We start from the raw sequence: 18,896 nt of genomic DNA on the forward strand, positions 1-18,896 counted from the left end.
TATATGGCCACTCCTCCGCCTTGGGTTGGCCTGTCTTTGCGGTAGGTAACATGGTTGGGGACTGTCGCTTTTATTCCCGGTTTTAGGTGGGTTTCCCCCATCATACATATGTCGATGGAGAACTCCTTCATGAGTTCTCTGAACTCGACCTCTTGATTAACAATGCCGTCTGCGTTAAAGACGCACATTGACAGGCCTTGAATATTCGGTCGTCTATTCATGATGGGGTGTTGATACTACTGAGGAAGTCGCAGAGGGGAGCGACTGCTGGACTGTTGCCTGAAGGGCGACGAGGATCTGTGTGTTTTGCTTCTGGGCTTCCCTGAATTCCTTCATCATTTCCATGACGAGGTTCATGGTCTGCACCATTACGCCTAACAGCTGATCCATGGGGGGGGGGGAGTGTGTGTGGGGTTCCCTAGAGCTTCCTCCGTCATGGAGGACCTGGTCGTTGTTGCTGTGTGTTTCCCGGTGTTGTTGTCGTGATAGTGTCTGGTGTTGCGATGATTGGGCCACGCTTTCATGGTTGCTCGGAGGAGAAACCACTTCCGCGTAAGTCGCCCTCGGTGTGTCCGGCCTTGGTTTTACCCAGGCCTTGTCTGTGTGTGTTGTCATGTTTTGGTGTCTTGTGTGTCTGGATGGGTACGTGGTGTTTCCTTTTCGTGTGTGGGGGGCGGCCTTTGCGCCCTTTGCCTGCTGTGTGTGTTTTTTATGGACCTCGCAACCTTGGTAACCCGCTGTGTGGTTTTTGCCACACAGCGTGCACCTTATTTGCGGGTCCGTGTGTTTTATGTTGCACGTTCGTGTGTCATGGGCCTCGGCGCATTTTCTGCACCTCACTGCCATGGAGCAGTGTGCCGCAATGTGGTTGAGGCCCTGACATCTGAAGCACTGCACCGTCTTGTTTTTGCGGCGCAGTGGTTCAGTGGTCACAGGGACAGCCAGGATCGTCTTAATGTCCCTTTTGTTCTGTGGGACGTCCGGCAGTGTGACCTGATACAGGGGCCATTTGCTCCCTATATTTCCCATTTGTTGGACCGCCTTAACGATGTACCCCTGGGCAGTCAGGTCTGTTTTGATCGCCTGGGGGGCCACTCGTCTTGGTAGGTCCCTGATGACTATGTTTTTATTACGTGTTTTTGTTGTGGGGAAAGTGTAGTGGGGTATGTTTTTGCTGTTCAGAAGTGTTTTTATTGTGGTGTAGTGCTCGAGTGTGATTAATGTAATTTTTATTTTGTCACCACCAGCAGGTTTCGCCTTGAAATTGCCTCCCCCGATTGCTGTTTTTAACATTTCGTAGAGTTCCTCGTAGTTCTCAGTGAACTCTGCGACGATCGGAGGGAGGTGGTGGGTGACATGATTTTGTGTTTGTGTTGTAGTGTCTTGTGGTGCCTCTGGCTCATCGGCCACCGCCTGGAACCTGTTCGGGGTGGGTTCCACTCCCCGGGCCGGCGGGAGCCTCGGCTGGCGAAAGGTTTTCCTCGCCAGCACGAAACCATCCGAATCCTGCCCGTTTATGCGGTTCCCTTCCAGTTCCGGTGTTTCCTGGTCCCCTCCTAGGACGACGACAGGTGCTGTCGGGGGCGCGGGCTCCTCAGAGGGTGTGGAAGTGGTTGGGATGGGGGTGGTGGATTGCTTTTTCCCCTTGGAGTGCTTCTCCTGCTTGTTCTTCCTTACACGCCTTTGTCGGGATGTGGTGGACTTGAGTGGGGGGGATTTGAGGAATTGGGATCGGGTAGGGGGTTGGGTGGCAGTCGCGGGTTTGGGGAGGATTTTAGTCGGTTGACTGGGCTTCTGCTTGCCATTTAGGCTGCGGATATGTTCAGCAAGGAGGCCACAGCCGTTGGCAAGCAGGAGAGGGCTGAGGAGAGTGGAGGGAGGGGCGGGATCGCAAGTCCTGACGATGTATTTGTCTGTCTGTGTTTTGTGTAGGTTTGCCATGTCCGTAGCGGGAAGGGGGCTTGCTGCCAGGTTATTGTCAGTTGCCACTTTTGTTGTCACCATTAGGTTTTCCAGTGGCATTGCTGACCCTACTATCACGATGGCAGACGCGGAATTCTGAACGGGGGCGGCGGAAAACATTTCTGTTGTTCCGCGGCCCGCTTCCAGGTCCTGGCCTACATTTTCCCTGTTCTTGGGGGGGGGGGGGGCAGAGACTGACTCTGCGGCAGCCGAGGTGCTAGAGACGGCCGACCGCGCGGCCCGCGGCAACAAGAAAACGCGCCTCGTGTCGTCGGCGGAAAGAGACCGCCGCAACCCCAAGGCGCCACCCAAACTCGACATTCCACAACGGCGAGAAGACACGACAACTCTGCCAGGCGACGCCATGCAAAAGTTTTTCCCAGTGCCGTCCGTGCTAAGACCTAGGCGCAAGTGCCCGTCAATGTTTTAATAAAAACAGAGCCGGAGAACACTTCTGTTTGTACTCCCGTGCTAGCGGGGGCCTATGGCTGACAGTGCGCGAGTGAGAGGAGCTATGCTCAACCCTCGACTGCTACTCAGCGAGTGTCGAGATGCTGCGCGCTCGCACCTTTTGTACCCTGGCCTTTAGGGTGACTAGTGGTGAAGTTTTTGTCTTTGGACATTTACTTCGAATTGGGAATGTGTGGTTGTTGTGTTGTGTCTTTACTTTTGCGGTATGTCTTGTGTGTTTATGTGCGTATTTGCTACTTAAACTTGTACTGCCTGATCTATGGCGGTTTTTGGGTGATGATGTTGGCGAGTTGATGGGGGCTGAGAGAGGGTGATGTGATGGTGGGCGAGTGAGTGTTCAGTCAAAGAATATTGACCTGGGAGTTTTGTGACGCTTGATGGTGGGGTCATATTGACCCAGTGAATTGATGAGGGGGTTTGTTGACCTGCTGGCTGTTTCGTAGAACGCTTTAGCCAGGTCAGCAAAACGTTGTTGTAGTCGAATTACGTCCGCAGACGCGTGTAGGTCGTCTGTGGGGAATCGGGAGGGGAGGTGTAAGGCTCGTTTGAGGGCCCTATTTTGAACCCTTTGGAGTTTGAGTACGTGCGTCTTGGCCGCATAGCCCCATACTGGGCACGCGTATTCCATTATGGGGCGTATGAGGGTGCAGTAGACGCGTACTCCTAGGTCTGCTGTTAGCGCGCTACTGGTATTAAGGACTGGGTATAGTACGCTCAAGCGAGCGCTGGCTCGGCGGCGCAGGTCATCGATGTGCGCCTGCCATGTCAGCCTCTTATCTAGGGTCACCCCTAGATACTTTGCGGTGTTTCGCCAAGGCAGTTCTTGGCCGTTTAATCTTAGATTTAAGGGTGGTCGCCTGCGTGGTCCTCGCGGTCCTAATCGGCGCGTAATCACAATTGCCTGGGTTTTCCCGCTGTTAATTGTGATTCGCCACCTTTTGGACCATTCCTCTGTGGCGTTGAGAACTCTTTGGAGGCGTCTTGTGACCAGATCCCTGTTTGGGTTGCGGGTGAAAAATGCTGTATCATCTGCATATTGTGCAGTGTGCACCAGGGGTGAGGTGGGTGTGTCTGCCGTGTACAGGCTGTACAGGACAGGCCCTAGCACCGATCCCTGGGGCACCCCTGCACGTATGCGTCTTTTTGTTGACAGGGAGTTGTCAACCCTGACGGAAAATGTCCTATTCGAGAGATAGCTTTTCAGTAGCTTTACTATCGTCCCGGGGAAGCCTTGTGGTGGAGGGTTCGCGGCGCGGACCGGGCGTCGAGTCCCTGCCGGTTCCTAACACGTCTGTGGCCGAGAGCACCGGCACCACCAAGGCTATATGGGCTCCCTAAGATCCACAAAGACGGAGTTCCATTGCGACCCATAGTGAGCACCATCAACTCACCGACATATGGTTTAGCCAAGTACCTAGCACAACTGCTCAAACCGATCGTGGGTCACTGTGAGCACCATGTCAAGAACTCAGCGGATTTGTGAAGGTACTACAAGGCTTTCGCCTGGATAAAGAAGATCTTCTTGTCAGCTTTGACGTCACCTCACTCTTCACACGAGTACCGCTGGAAGACTCCCTAGCGCTGCTCGAAACACGCTTTAGTGAGGACACAATAAAGCTGTTCCGGCATGTGTTAACAAACACCTACTTCAAGTGTGGAGGCAAATTTTATGAACAAGTGGATGGTGTAGCCATGGGGTCCCCCTTAGCTCCAGGCATCGCTAATCTTTACATGGAGCACTTTGAAGACATAGCCCTGGACACCGCCCCATTGAAACCTAAAGCCTTCTACAGATATGTGGATGACACTTTTGTCGTGTGGCCACATGGCAGAGAGAACCTGCAAGACTTCCTGCGACATCTCAACAGCATACACAGCAACATACAATTCACCATGGAGGTGGAAGAAAACGGAACCTTGCCCTTCCTTGACATTCTGATCAAGAGGCACCCTGATGGCACCTTGGGTCACGCTGTGTACAGGAAGAAGACACATACGGATTTATACCTTCATGCACAGAGTTGCCACCACCCAGCACAACGCAACTCAGTGCTTAACACACTTGTGCACAGGGCCAAGTCTATCTGTGATGATGACAGCCTACCTGCAGAGTTACAACACCTAAGGAAGACCTTCCGCAGCAACGGTTATAATGAGACGCAAATCTCGCGCGCCCTACACAAGAGCAGGAAGGTAGACACACCAGAAGAAGAAGATGAGACCAGATGCCTGGCATTTCTACCATACGCGGGACCGCCAACAGCCAAGATTGCCCGCATTCTGGAGAAACACAACATCAAGACAATTTTTCATGCCCCAAGTAAAATTAAGGACATACTTGGCTCAGTCAAAGACCACCTAGGACTGCAGACTCCGGGCGTATACAGTATTGAATGTGAATGTGGTACGAAATACATCGGACAAACGCAGCGCTGCATCACGCAGAGGCGCTCGGAACACATTAGAAATGTACGCCTTGGTCAGACAGAAAAATCGGCGGTAGCGGAACATAGCCTCAACGAAGGACACACCTTCCTCTTTGAGGGTACTAGGAAGCTGTGTGACGCTAAAGGATTTTGGGATTCAGTTTTCAAAGAGGCTGTAGAAATTCGGTTGAACAGCAACCTGATCAATCGAGACACTGGTTTCCAACTTAGTACAGCTTGGAATCCCGCAATAACTAAAATTAGAAGAGAACGCTCCGGCACGAAGACGGTAGCGGCCACAGACGTGTTAGGAACCGGCAGGGACTCGACGCCCGGTCCGCGCCGCGAACCCTCCACCACTGGCGCGGCGGCCGATTCCGCAGGTACCTGATTGGTCGGCGCCCGGAATCAGTCACTGGTCCAGGAGCCTTTATAGGACCGCGCAACACAGCATCTCGACTGGAAGGGAACCGCGTAACCGGGCAGGATTCGGACGGTTTCGTGCTGGCGAAGAAAACGTTTCGTCAGCCGAAGCTTCCGCCAGCCCGGGGATTGGAACCCACCCCGAACAGATTTCAGGCGGTTGCTGATGAGCCTGAGACAACAGAAACCACCACAACGCAAACACAGAACCAAGTCGCCCACCACCTCCCCCCGATTGTTGCTGAGTTTGCCCACAGCTATGAGGAGCTCTTCGAGCTGTTGAAGGCAGAAATCGGGGGAGGCAGTTTCCAGGCAAAACCTGCTGGTGGAGACAAAATCAAAATCACACTGCACACACTAGAACACTACACAACAGTCAAAACACTCTTCACAAATAAAAACACACCACACTACACGTTCCCCACAACAAAAACAAGGAACAGAAACATCGTGATACTCCTGCCAAGACGAGTGTCCCCCCAGGCAATCAAAACAGATTTGACTGCCCAGGGGTACGTCGTCAAGGCGGTCCAACAGATGGGCAACATAAACAGCAAGTGGCCACTATACCAGGCCACACTCCCGGACATCCCCCAGAACAAAAGGGAGATAAAGATGGTTCTGGCAGTGCCTGTCACCACCGAACCGCTGCGCCGCAAGAACAAGACGGTGCAGTGCTTCAGGTGTCAGGGCCTTAACCACATCGCCGCCTACTGCACCATGCCAGTAAGGTGCAGGAAGTGCGCCGAGGCCCACGACACAAGAACATGCACACTTCACCACACAGACCCACAAATAAGGTGCGCGCTGTGTGGCAAAAACCACACGGCGGGCTACCAAGGTTGTGAGGTCCACAAACGACACACACAACAGGCAAAGGGCGCAAAGGCCGCCCCCCACACACACAAACAAAACACCATAAACCCACCAAGACACACAAGAAAACAAACCATGGCAACACACACGGACAAGGCCTGGGTAAAACCAAGGCCGGACACACCGAGGGCGACTTATGCGGAAGTTGTTTCTCCACCGAGGAACCATGAAAGCGTAGCCCAACCATCACAACACCAGACACTATCACAAGAACAACACCGGGAAACACATAGCAACAACGACCAGGTCCACCATGACGGAGGAAGGCCCAGGGAACCCCACACACACTCTCCCCCCATGGATCAGTTGTTAGGCGTAACGGTGCAGACCATGAACCTCGTCATGGAAATGATGAAGGAATTCAGGGAAGCCCAGAAGCAGAACACACAGATCCTCGTCGCCCTTCAGGCAACAGTCCAGCAGTCGCTCCCCTCTGCGACTTCCTCAGTAGTATCGACACCCCATCATGAATAGACGACCAAATATTCAAGGCCTGACAATGTGCGTCTTTAACGCAGACGGCATTGTTAATCAAGAGGTCGAGTTCCGAGAACTCACGAAGGAGTTCTCCATCGACATATGCATGATGGGGGAAACCCACCTAAAGCCGGGAGTAAAAGCGACAGTTCCCAACTACATTAGCTACCGTAAAGACAGGCCAACCCAAGGCGGAGGAGTGGCCATATATGTAAAAAGAGGGATCCCCCACCACCAGGTATTCTTACCAGCTACCAACAAAATCGAAGCAGTGGCGGTGGAAGTAACCACTGCCACCGGACCCCTAACAATTGTTGCAGTCTACCGACCCCCACATGACCAGATAGATGAGGGAGACATAGCTGCTCTAGGGCAAATTGAAGGCAAACTCATAATAGGGGGAGACTTCAATGCCAAACATCCCGATTGGAATTCTAGAGTAACCTCCAGAGCAGGCGCCAAACTGCAACAACTAGCGCGCGCCCACCACTTCGAAACATGGGGTCCAGTCGAGCCCACACATTTTCCGAAAAACGGAAGCAGGCCCGATGTGTTAGACATAGCTCTCACCAGGAGGATCGCAGGGTTCGTGGCCGCAAGGACAATCAACAGAATGTCCTCCGACCACAACCCAGTGATTCTGGAGGTCGACGTGGGAGAATGGGTAGCACTCCCACGGTACCAGACGTCGTACAAACGAACAGACTGGGAGCGATACCAAGAAACTGTCGCCTCTGATATCGCTCGCGCTCCGCCACCCACTGCGGAAACAGTAGAACAAGCGCTACAAGACCTAACAGGCACCATCTTGCAGGCAGCAGAAGAAGCCACCCCTCCACAAAGGGATGGCCCACCGCCGCAAATACAGCTCCCGGAACACTTGCTAGCTCAAATTCGACACAAGAACAGAGTGGCAAAAGAGTGGAAGATCACCAGAAATCAGGCCACAAGGAGGCTGCTCAATCGTCTACAGAGAGAGCTGAAGGTAGCGCTCAATGAGCACAGAAACCAGTAATGGCAAAACCGCCTCACATCTCTCAAAGTAGACTATCATACACTATGGCAAGCGACCAAACAGTTTACAAATCGACGCGCTAGGATGCCGCCACTGCATGCGAGCGGGGACTGGTCTACAGCCATGCTGGAAAGGCCAACGCCCTCGCCGACTCCTTTGAGAAGCAGTTCCAAGCGGCAGAACCCCAGGATGAAGAACATGAAGAGGTAGTCAGTCGCCAACTGGCCGTCTTCCTCAATGCCGAGGAGGACCCAGAGGACTAACACATACTTTTTGCCCCCGAGGACGTGGCAAGAGTAATCAGGTCCCTCCCTACAAAAAAGGCGCCAGGGCACGACAGTGTCACAAATCAGTTAGTCAAAAAACTCCCACCCACAGCGATCACACACCTCGCGAACGTCCTCAACGAGATTACTCGTTCCCGTGTTTTCCCAGCTTGCTGGAAACATGCGGAAGTGGTCGCGATACACAAACCAGGGAAAGACCCTCTATTCCCGCAGCACTACAGGCCGATTAGCCTCTTGCCAACACTCAGCAAGATCTATGAGCGCCTCCTGCTAAGACCCATACAACAACATATTACCAGAGAGCAAATTCTGCCGGATTTCCAATTTGGGTTCCGGCAGAACCACTCTGCCCCACAACAGGTCATGAGAATGGTTGAAGCAGCCACAGAGGGCTTCAACCACAGAGGCTACTGCGGGATAGTGCTACTAGACGTAGCCAAAGCCTTTGATTCAGTCTGGCATAGAGGGCTACTCTACAAGTTGTACACACAAGGGTTTCCCGGGAGCATAGTTCAGCTCATTAAGAGCTATCTCACGAATAGGACTTTCTCCGTCAAAGTAGAAACTGCCACCTCCACCAGAAGGCGTATTCGTGCCGGGGTGCCACAGGGATCTGTCCTGGGGCCCGTATTGTACAGTTTGTACACTGCGGATACTCCGACGGCCCCCCTGGTGCACACTGCACAATACGCTGGCGATACAGCCTTCTACACGAGAAATGCGAACAAGGACCTGGTCATCCGTAGGCTACAAAGGGTTTTAGATGACACAGAAACTTGGGCCCGTCGCTGGCGCATCACGATCAACTCCGAGAAGACGCAGGCAATGCTGATTACCCGCAGGCTCGGAAGGCGCGAACCTCCTCAACGTCCCCCCCTCCACCTTCACCTAAATGGAATCCAACTCCCCTGGCGCAGAACCGCCAAGTACCTTGGCGTAACCTTGGACTCTCGTCTTACGTGGAAACCCCACATAGACGAGGTCCACAGGAAGGTCTGCGCCAGAATGTCCATTCTATACCCTATCCTGAATACAAACAGCTCCCTTCCCTTCCCAGTAGCAGTAAATGTTTATCAGGCCCTGATCCGGCCAGTAATGGAGTATGCGTGCCCTGTCTGGGGATACGCGGCAAAGCAGCACCTGGACAAACTCCAGAGGCTGCAGAACCACGCCCTCAGAAGGGCACTGCACCTACCTCTTGGATTCCCCACAGACGACTTGCACGCCGCAGCCGAAATCCCACTCCTGAGAGAACGTTTCCAGGATCTGGCAAGGGCCTTCTATGAGGGTTCTTCCAGATCCGAAAACGCGCTCATCCACTCCCTAGGTCGGTATGACATGTCCCGCGATAAGCATAAGCGCCCTATGACGATCTTCGACGATTAAGTCGAAGAGAAAATCCCAAAACCCAATCCCTAATCCAGTTCCTTCCCATATAACACAAATCTTTTCGCCTACCTCAGGCAAGTACTAGACTCACTCACAACAAACATCACAAGTCACAGACACCAAAAAACTATAGAAAAATCACACACACACGTTCACAGGGGAGTAAAAGCCGAAAGACTACAAACTCCCCCATACACACTTCCCCAAAGAGGGGAAAGTAAAAGATGTGAGCAGCAGGCAGCATCTCGACACTTCGCTTGAAGATGATGGGTACGAAACCCTTCGAAACGTTGCGAGAAGACGACGCCTTTAGTCGGCTGATCACCCGAGAAGATTTCACGTATATGAGTATTAATTATTATATGTGCACCATTTTTATTTGCATTTGGATATGGAACTTGGTAGCGAAATAACAGCTTCAGTCTCTGAAAAACTTTGCTACAGTTAGTAGCGATCTGCAAGAGATGCAGAAAATAATAGATAATCGTTCGTCGCCAAGCCGTTATTCCAGATAGTATTACAAGCACGTAACGAGACTGGAAGATCCGGTGATTATTTCCCTTAAAACAAACACATGTACACCATTGCCAGTTAATGCAGTTGTTACTAATTAAGAATTACAAATTATTCTATGGGCAATATCCAAGGCAACATAGAGCAGGCTAGCTGAAGCAGAAGAAGTTGTGTAGAAGACGTTTTATAGAAAAAGGTGAAAAACAATTTACAAAAATTCAGAGGTAACATTTTGTTGATTTTTATCTCAGATACTGGTGTACATAGGAAAAGAAGTCGGTATGTGGTTACATTGCCTCCTCTGATTGTGCTGATGAATTTTTTTTTTTTAATATAAAATTATTCGGTGAAATCTGACATCCTCTCCACTACTAGGAGGATCTATGTAGAACATGTATTTAAAACGTAAAGTTACTTTTATGCTCGTTACCCATAATCTTCATGTATTTCACTCGATTTTAGTCTGTTCACTTAACATCTAATAGAAAGTTACAAAAAAATGACTGCGAATATTTTTTGTAGAAAGAGAAAAAATATGATAAATTGTCACTTTATCAATTATATGAGGTAAAATATAGTTCATTTATACTGGTTTGTGCTAATGCTTTTGGTAGATTTGAAATGAGAAACAATGAGTCGCTGGTACAATGACGAAACAACCAAGGACCGGTCACCTGAACCAGGAACCTCCAGGTACGTTTGTCGGTACAATCAGGTTATTTACTTCCAGGCTGCTTTGTGTAGGAATCCACGTAGCCGCATCGACGTTCAGAATTGGTGGTTTACATAGAAAAGATGTACAAATGGTAATTATAGTGACTACACAAGCGAGTTACTTGCGCGTGCAACAAAACACACATCCCTAGTGAATATTGTTTTGTTCTTTAATGATCGTTGGAATAAAGCTTTATTTTTCATTTATGGATTGATTTGCACGTTATCGTCGTGAGTGGCTCTGAGCTCTATGGGACTTAACTTCTGAGGTCATCAGTCCCCTACAACTTAGAACTACTTAAACCTAACTAACCTAAGGACATCACACACATCCATGCCCGAAGCAGGATTCGAACCTGACACAGTAGCGGTCGCGCGGTTCCAGGCTGTAGCGCCTAGAACCGCTCGGCCACTCCGGCCGGCTAGGAGATTGTTGTGGTCTCGCACTGTACATATGTATTGTTTAGAAAGTGCAGTACGTAGCTCTTGAACTAGTTCATTCAGTTGACAGCAGCTAAGTAGAAAATAGCAGAAAGATTCCATAGGTGACATCGCTTTTATACATCAACATGTAGGTTACAAAGATATCTTTCTTCATTCGTTTAAACTTCAAGAATATGGACTCCATATCTAAGAGACGGCCAGCAATCGGAATTAAACGCCTTCGGGTTGCTAGTCACTACTAGCGTCCGGATTGCGTGAAACACTCGTGAAGTTTTGTGTATTCACTTTTTAGCTGCATCTTTTACTATAACATCAGTTGTCTGTTGGATGGAATAGCATTCCAGGTGGACGACGAGGACTCATCTCAAGATCGCCAGACCGTATTTCAACTAAACAAGTCTACATTACCCTTATTTACCGCAGTCTATACCTGTATCAGTTACACTGACTGATAGCTCTTCAAGTCCATTTTAGTGCTCGATTCTTGAAAATGATTACCATCGTAATTCTTCTCCACCTTGCCTTATTTGCATATTGTTTTACATATATGTTCTCACGCCTCTCACACGAGAAATCCGATTAGAATACAGTTACTAGCGTATCTAACACCTTAACTTTTCATTACAATTATCTGCACGCTTACGTATCACCGGCATATCTCATTCTTGTTTTTTACAGATAGTGCACCGCCAATTGCTCCTGACAGAACAGAATCATTCAATAACGTCAAAACCACTTTCGTCATGCTATGAATAGCACCAAACTTGTGCAAGAAATAAGTCTCATTATCGAGGACATGTAGTAAAATCACGGTTCGCGTAACGCCTTTGGTAGAGTAAAAGTAAAGTTCCATGGCTTCGAGACTTTTTTTAGATTAGTCATAAACTCTGGACACAATAACACAATTTGTTATACGTAATGCGCGCATCGAAATATTGTTACATTGCATGCTGTAAGACATTACTTTCGTTTCTTTTTTTTTGCTTTCGTTATAAGAGCTGGATGATTGCTGCTGTGCGTGACAAAACTTACTGCTTCTGAATATACAAATATACACATACAAAAATACATAAACATGTCAATTCATAAGGTAAACGAAAGTAAATTCATTCACGTCCTTACGTTGTTATTCCAACGTTTCAGTGATATTCTGCGTTCTACATTTACTGGTGGAAAAGAGAAGTTTATTCATGGACTCACTCACCAGGTGGTTAATAAATTTTACTAAATTTCCAACACAGCGAACAGTTAGTTAAATAATTTATGTAGTACACTATCCTCTCATAATTTGATCATCTTGTAGCTGTAAAAGTCTTTAGTACATGAATTTCAAGTAACCAAGTAAGTGAAATTATCTCATCATCGTCCGTTACAAAAACATCCCTTCGACATTTACTCCGATAACAGTCATTCCGTCATTAGAAACCTTCACTATGTAGGCTTATTTGTGCGTATTTATTGGTCACTTTATATACGTACATTCCAACCTCTTACAACGCTTAGCGCAATTTTGTTGATCAGACTTAGAATCACATGGTAGAAAACTTATTCTACAATGGAGACAGAGCACTCATTGACCAAGAATCATGTACATGATAGTTAAATAAAATCCTTCAATCATAGGCTAACATATTTACATTAGATCATAGCTACTGATGGCAGATAAGATTGTAATTTAATATTTTGCCTCAACTTTCTGATTACTAACATCTAGTCCTTTAGTAGATGATATTGTAAGAATATAGCATAGAGCATAGCATTTGGTAGTTGCGTGTGATGTTCTTACATACACTCGTTCATATATTATACAAAACACTTTCATACTTTATAGAGAGAATTTAATTTTTAATGTCTTCTTAACTGATAGCCATATGACCAAACAGCTTTTACTTACGTTCTAAACGGTCGTGTCCATTGACTCTTAATGTGGTCATACTACGCAAACATTCATCTCTGCTTCATCAAGTACCTCGTTCTCACTTAAATGGGAGACTAGTCGTCTATGTCATAACTCGTGTTACTACACCATTAATATATGCATAAGGATTAAATATACAATATGACGTACTTGCTTCCAAGGCATTTCCTCTGCAAACACGAGAACTTAATGAATCTTCATAATTTACGTTCATATTTCTTACCATTATTAACTGGGCAAAAAAATTATACACACTGTAATTAGCGCAATCGTATTACTGAAGCCTTTGGTCATCTTATTTTCTGCTAATACACACATATTGGAAATGCTTCAAGTCATGGTGAAGGTACCGATCTATAACATTCCTCGTAGTCGGGTAGACCAACTGGTTATTCAGGGTGTTCAAAAGACAGTGTCGAATACTTTGAGAGGTGGTAGTAACAAGAAAAATAAGTCCAGTAAACATGGGTTCGGAAACGCATACTTTCCGAGATAGACACGTGTTCATAGGAAGGGCTGTACGACACTTGGTTGCAGATATTAGCATAGTCGTTGCATTGGCGGTCTGCCAAATGTGTCGGCAGTGTATTATGATGTCTTACTCACAGTACTCCACCTATCATTAGGTGGCCTGTAGTCAGTTGTGTGGTTCGAGTTGTGTTATAGGCTACGTTAGTTTTCATCGTGTTTGTATTCCTTATTGTACAGTACTGTCAACCTTGGGTACGTGTTATGGTGTTTTATCTTCTTCCAAATCAAGATTCGCTGACGTGTTTACTGTTATTGCGCTGATTGTACGTGCAAATGGTGTAGTACATTTACATTTTCTCTCTCCTACCTCTCGTTAGCAACGGAAGCCTACTACTCGACAAGTGAAATGGCGAATATGATATTCTGCTCTGGTTTGGGGAATGGATGTAGTCTGCGAGCCCGTGCCCTCTACGCTGAAAAAAATCCACAGCGCAGAGTGGCCTCTGACAACATGTTCGGCAGACTTTTCCAGTGTCTCAGGGACCCATGTACCCTTACGCCTCGGAAGACTGACAACAGAAGGCCCTGCACAGTCTGCATGCCTGACATCGAGGAGTGTGGGCTACTTTCGGTTGAAGAAACCCCTGGGACCAGTGTGCGACGATTAGCAGCAGCAGATGGCATATATCACTCTCTTATCTGATAGGTACTTCGTGAACTGTTGCTGTACCCGTATCATCTACAGCGCGTTCAGGCCCTAAGGCCACAGGATCATTGTAGCAGACGGCGGTTCAGTAAGTGGCCGTTGCAAAATTGTACAGCAGATCCACTGTTCACATCCAAGATTTTATTTACCGATGAGACAGGGTCAACAAGAGATGGTGGTGTGAGCTTTGATAACCAGCATATATGGGCAGATGTAAATCCCCAAGTAATTTAGGAAAGAGGACATCAGTACTGATTCTCAGTCAATGTATGGGCAGGTGTTCTTGGCTGAAGATTAACTGGGCCGTATGTGTTGCCACAATGGTTGCATCAACTGGACTTTCTCATTAGTGCATTGCCTACCTTGCTGGAGGTTCTACCATTACAGCAATGAATACAGATGCATCACTGCGCACCAGCACACTTTCGTCACAATGTGCGCGGGGAACATATGACTTTTCAGAACCGCTGGATTGGTCGGGTTTGTGGATGGGGGAGGGGGGGGAGGTTGATGTATACCTTCGCCTGCTCGTTCCCCAGACCTCAATAACCTAGACTTTCGGTTATGGGCACACTTGAAGGAATTGGTCCACGCCACGCGAATCAACGATGTGCAGACATTACAGGGTCGCATCTTCAATGTGTGCCAGCAGGTACAGCAATAGCCGGGTATACCCCAGAGGGTGCGACGTTCCTTATGCCGGAGGGCACAGGGTGCATTATCATGAATGGACGCTACGGTGAATGCCTCCTTTAAACACGTGTTTATTGCAGAAAGTATGCATTTCCAGACCATTGTTTATAGGACTTATCTCAGAAAGCATGCATTTCCGGACCATGTTTATTGGAGTTATTTTTCATGTTTTGATGTGTACTACTATCTATCAAAGAATAAGACGCTTTTTTAACACCCTTACATGCCAAATTACACTTAACGTCCCACTCCATACCATGGTCAACAGTGGGGGGGTTAAGTGCGACCGACACTCGTTTTTTGAACTAGCCACTACAAGACAAGTCTCATTTGTGACGTCAACAATATTCACTGCGGGATTTTTCTTACGAAAACATCATGATTTACTTCAGGATTCTGTTGCTGGCAATTGTTAATGTTTCCATTAAAGGGTATCTGATTCTGCTCATCGAAATGCCACTGGTTATTTGAATTACTTTGTATTGTACTGAATTGTAGTATGTTTTGAACATTAGGATACCATTGATTACAGTTATTGCGATTATTCCAGGGGCATACTCTATTATTTTGGCGAGTGTCAGCTGATCGATCGCCATTGTTGCCGTACTGATGAGACGGCGGCGTTGCCTGATTCATTTCCTACCCATTTCTATGATTATTACCGTTATTAGTAGTCCTTGCATCCTCATTTATTAAATCAATGAGTCTGAATACATATAAAAGATATTCCGTATTGCATTCAGGTACTTAAACTTGCTTTTCTCTAATGTGAATAGGCAACTTGCCCTTTAGAATATGTAACACATCTTCATCTGATATAAGTTCATCCCAGATGCGAGTCTTTCTGAAAATACTTTCTTAGGCTTCCTTGTCTACGATTGCATAATTCTAGATTAAAGAGTTATTTTCTCAAGTTTTCCTGGAATGCTTTTTGACCAATACTTTGCCAAAAACGAAATTTAGAATTGTTCGTATGAATGACAACGTTCTGCAGTCACGGAAGCCCATTGCGCAGCCTCGTCCTAGACAAAGTCTCTGATGAACTTAATATTTTGTGGGTTAGACCATGCTTTAGGCAATACATTTTTAAGAGACCTAATGAAAATAATTGGATGTACAGTTCTCTATTCTGTAATGATCACTTGAAATTGACTCTGTTTGAGGAGACCTTTCTCCAACAAGACAGATGTAAGTGTGGATCCTTCCACTAAACTCCTATCCGTATAATGTTGTGGCAATTGTCTACCTGAGCATGCGTCGTCAATGCTAGTATTATCTTCCGATATCGGACTACGGTAGTGGTCACTGGCTCTATCTACTTGAGCTATATGTGATGTCATCAACGGTTTGATCTTTTACAGTATTTATTTCCAGTTCCATACCATAAACTTGGCCAGTTAATTAATCTTGAACCTCTTGCTGCCATTTGGGCAGGCCTTAAGTCAAGAATTTCCTCCCGAAACTAAGTTCGCTCTTGATGGCTTGCACTGTGGTGCCCTCTTCAGCACGTACTTCAGTGACAATGTTATCTATCGCTTTCGTTAGCTCTATTTCTAAATTCTCAGTAGTTTAATTGTGCTTTTCTTTTGTAAGTCCCATCACTGTACTTTCAGGCTCAGAAGACATATTTCCTATGCTTGATCCTAACTGCTTCCCTGTTCAGACTATTTTCCTCTAGTTGCAAAGTGTCAAAACATTCGGACAAATCTTCTACCTTTCCAGGAAATCGCTTAACGGTTTCCTGCAAATCTGATATTTTGATATTTGTCTTATCCAAGTCGGATCTTAACGCCTCATTTACGCGCTTAGGCATTTCTGCTTTCAACTCTTCGCTTCGATTCATAACTTGTTCACTGATTTGCTGCACTTCTTGTTTCAAAGTAGAAAAGTTATTAGACGTAGTGTCTTTCTTATGATGCGCAGAGGAAAGGTTGCTATTCATGGTTTCCTGTCGTTGTTTTAGCGTTGAAAAGTCAATAGACATGTTTTCTAATTTTGTATAATAAGTGCATGCGAATCTTGCTGTATAGCAATATCTACTCTGCTAATGCGGCTAGAAATCATTACATCTGAATCAGCTATTGGGTTAAAAATCATAGTATTAAGTTCAACAATAGAAATAGAGGTCATAATATTAGCTTCTGTATACATGTCAGTTTCATTTGGTGACATAACACTACTCGCCGCAGATGAGCCAATGGTTGCGTTCACTTCGGAGGACTTGTCGTGAACCGTTTAAATATTGTCATTTACAGTGTTAGTCTGTGCGATTTTCAGCAATTACTCGCGAGTTTACACCATTACAACAGACGGTAACATTTTATCTCTTTTACGCAATAAAACTAAAAATATTATGGAGGTAATGATTGCTGCTTGTTAATGCACCTGGCAAAATGTATCTTTGGTAACAGATCCCAATCATACTAATCAGTAGCACGTGCTTAATTACAATTATCCACAATATTGAGGAACATCTAGAGACCGTAATTTTAGTTACAAAAAATGCCAAAATCTAACTAAATGCAAAAAAAAAAAATCATGTCTCAATAACCAGGAAATTTATTTCTACTGAAGCAGATCTACTGAATTAAAAACCATTAAGTGATTTTGTTCTCTTTATCTGGTGCGCCAACAATCATAATGACAATAAATTTGTAACTCTTGTTCTTTTCCTTCTAGATTTTCTTGCTTTTTACAGAGTTCAGTGCTGTCATGTAACAGAAAAAATAAAATTATTACAATGTGTACAGCATAGAAATCACCTCCTTTCAAGTTCACCAGTATAGCTCTCCCTCTCCATCCGAGATATTCTTTCGTATTTTCTTATTAGCTCATCATTTCATCTCACTTTAAAATGCATGTGCTGCCAACACAGAGTCTCCACTGAGAATATCATGTCCATACGCTTCCCTATCCACTTGCTAACTGCCAGTCCGTCCAACCACAGAATGTCTTGCCGAGGGCACATAGCGCTGTCAGCGATATTAACACAGACTATAGCGCTGCCAACATACAAACAGGCTACTTAGAATCGTCATGTTTACCTTGAGTACACAACTACGCCGAAATGGCAACTGCATTCAGGAATCGGTTTAATTTCCCGTGAAGACTACGACAGTTAAAAAAATCCAATAGATGTCGTGTTTGGTCAGTCCAAAGTCCAGGTTTTCCATAGTTAATGTTCCCGTTTCAAAACTCTGTGGAAAGTGAACCACTGCTCAGAATGGAGTCACATTTGAATAAAAAATAACCACAGAAATCTTACCGATAGGGGAAAGCGTAAGCGTCATGATGTAAATGGAGTCAGCTACAAATTACATGAATAGCCATACGACGGCTGTGGTTTGAGTTGCACATTACACCATTTCTACTGTTCAGTGTGCATGGCCGGACAAGTTCGGCAGTTAACAGCTGTGGCACTTTTAGCTAGGTAAGCCCATTCATCAGCGCAAGGTAGCATCACATAGGATGGAAAGAAACCCGTTTTTAATTGTCCTGTGGCGGAAAGTCACATAAAAAGCCAAAAGACATCGGTTTTTCATTGACCTGGGCCCAATACCACATAAAAAATCAAAATGACGTCGTTTTCTAACTGTTTTGTGGCTAGTACAAGACGTGTTCAATATGCTGTCTGTTGTTTTCTGCTAAAAGTTGAATGTTCCACAACAGACAGCAGTGTCTCGGGGATCACTTAACACAAAGTAATCATTGGAAGCTAACAGTCTTCAAATCACGACGAAAGACCGACACATCTCCAGTTAGTCATGACAGGGAGAAATACTGAGCTCACCACTTCGGAAAACTGATAAATTAATATGGTTATCACTGGAATACAACAACGTAGAATATTTTAAGACAATAAAAGAATTCGGTGTTTTCATCGAAAATACGATTCCATTCCTCCTTCATACCCTTGAGTGCCCGGAACTTCTGCAGGGATACTGGCGCATAGTCAGCGTTCTTGTAAAAGAGCTTTGCCAGCAGCGTACGACCTTTCATGGAGACAGTCATGTTGCGTGTCTCGGACGCAAACTGAGAAACTGTGGTATGTAGCGCGTATGTTGGTGTAAGTATTGTGTCGCTTACAGCGTTATCTGTTGGTGAAGTTTTC

This window comes from Schistocerca serialis, chromosome 9, assembly GCF_023864345.2.
Source record: "Schistocerca serialis cubense isolate TAMUIC-IGC-003099 chromosome 9, iqSchSeri2.2, whole genome shotgun sequence".
Classification (NCBI taxonomy): domain Eukaryota; kingdom Metazoa; phylum Arthropoda; class Insecta; order Orthoptera; family Acrididae; genus Schistocerca; species Schistocerca serialis.